Source organism: Trichosurus vulpecula, chromosome 1 (assembly GCF_011100635.1).
Source record: "Trichosurus vulpecula isolate mTriVul1 chromosome 1, mTriVul1.pri, whole genome shotgun sequence".
NCBI classification, from domain to species: domain Eukaryota; kingdom Metazoa; phylum Chordata; class Mammalia; order Diprotodontia; family Phalangeridae; genus Trichosurus; species Trichosurus vulpecula.
Genome location: NC_050573.1, coordinates 485,732,623 through 485,734,967, shown reverse-complemented (window position 1 = coordinate 485,734,967; position 2,345 = coordinate 485,732,623). Strand labels below are relative to the sequence as shown.

Here is a 2,345-nt window from a genome sequence, read left to right as displayed (position 1 = left end):
TGGCATAGTGGATAGAGCACCAGACTTAGAGTCAGGAGGACCTGAGTTCAAATTCCGCCTCAGGCACTTAACACTTACTTAGCTGGGTGAGGTGACTTTGGGCAAGTCACTTAACCCCAAGTGCCAAACAAAACAACAAAAACAGTGAATATTTTTTGGCCATAGAATCTCATGAAGTACCATCAAGTAAACTCTTGAAGGGTTGGAATTTTTGATATAAAGGGAGCCCTGACATCAGTTCAATCACAGACAGGATATTAAAGTGTTAAAGATGTTACTTCTCAATGATGAAATGTTGCAGAGTTTACTATTATTGAAGGAGGTCTAGGTTAGAGTCACAGGATCTATGGTCCCATTCTGTCTCTATTAGTTATCATCTGCATGGACTTGGGCAAATCATTTACTAGTTCTAGATCCTAAATTATTTATCATAAAGTGAGAGGGAAGGGGTAGATGTGGTAATCTTTGAGGCATCATCACCTGATTTAGAGGCTTATTTTGTGACCCAAGCCATTCTTTCCTTTGATGTCTATTTGTCTCCCACACAGTATTTCTAATGGCTAGAAACCTATTTTCTTTTGGAATTCCAGGCTAAATGTAAATGTTTAAGGCTTTAATACTCCACTGCTGTATTATCTCTCAGACTTTCTAGATCTTAACAAGAAAATCTTATATTACATATGGCACTGCTTCTTTCTATAACCATTTGATGAAATATTGAATATGATTGAAATCCATATAATTAAATATATATATATGTGTGTATGTACACATATATCTGTATGAGTATATACACACATAGATATGTATGTGTGTATGTATATATACCTGTGTGTATATATATACATATACATACACGTACACATGAGTTCACTAAAATTCATTTTATAATATACTCTTAGTACTTCCCCAGACTCCCTCATGTTGGGGCTGTTGGGCCCTGCTGCAGCTGCCTCAGCGCCCTTGGGACCTCAGTGCCTCCCCACCTTTCCCCCAGACCCAGACCTGGTTTTCCACTCTTGGGCATTGCTCCAGGTGGTCCATGACTATGTGGCCATGACATCCCCCTCCCCCAAGAGTGGGATGGCCAGTGGGCGCCTCACGGTGATGATTGGGTGGCAATGGACAGTCAGTTCTATAAGGGGTTTCCTCCCATCCTCAATGCCCTCAAAGTGCAGAACAAGGAAACCATACTGGTTCTGGAAGTCACCCAACATCTGGGTGACAGCACAGTCTGAACCACTGCTATGGATAGTACTGAAGGATTGGTTCCCCAATCAAAATCACTGTGGGGCCTGAGACCCTAGGAAGAATCATGAACGTGATTGGAGAGACTATCAATGAAAGGGGTCTAATCCAAACTAAACAGTTTGCTGCTACGGAGGCTGAGGCTACTAAATTCATAGAGTTGAGTGTAGAGGAAGAAATCCTGGTCACTGGCATCAAAGTTGTGGCTCTTTGGACTCCATGTGCCAAGGGTGGCAAAATTGGTCTATTTGGTGGTACTGGTGTGGGAAAAACGGTATTGATTATGGAACTAATCAACAATGTTGCCAAGGCCCATGGTGGTTATTCTGTGTTTGCTGGTGTTGGTGAATGGACCCAAGAAGGCAATGACTTGTACCATGAGATGATTGAGTCTGGTGTCATCAATCTGAAGAATGCCACTTCCAAGGTAGCATTGGTATGTGGCCAAATAAATAAACCACTTGGCACTCGGGCCCCCGAAAATCCAGCATTTCTTGTCACAGCTGTTAGTAATTCCCCTGGCTATACAAAGGCATGCCTGGGTCCTGGTGGTGGTGCTTGCTCACTCCCACCCCCTGGGGTTCAGGAGCTCCTGTTGGTCTGCTAAGGTGGGGCTGGCTGGGATGCCTCCCTTCCTGCACTGGTCTTCTTCTGTCACTGCAACAGGGGGTCTCCCTAGCCTCCCAAGCTAAAAGATTACTGAACCTCCACTTCTGGCTCCTCTATTCCAGGATTTCTCCTAGGGCACTATTTTCTGGTTATTCAAGGGAGGGATGAAAGCCTTTCCATTAAGAGATTCCAGCAAATCTTGGAAGGTCAGTATGACCATTTCCCAGAGCAGGCCTTCTATATGGTCAGACTCATTGAAGAAGCCATGGCAAAAGCTGAAAAACTGACTGAAGAGCACTCATGAGTAGTCACCTTAATCTGCCACACATCCTTCAATTTCAGTTGTCTGAGCAAACAACACAAGAACTTTTGTTGGAAAAGCTGTTTACTGTCTGAAGAATATTTTAAACTTTTGAATAAAATGTACATCTTATAGCCCATTTAATGTGTCTGGGGAGAGAGTCCTAAAAGGGTAGAGTGGATATTAG

General features: G+C 43.2%; 1 pseudogene; it reads left to right on the top strand.

Annotated features, from left to right (window-relative positions):
- The first annotated feature begins 921 nt into the window (after positions 1-921).
- Positions 922-1,855, top strand: LOC118840298 (annotated as a pseudogene).
- The last annotated feature ends 490 nt before the right edge of the window (positions 1,856-2,345 follow it).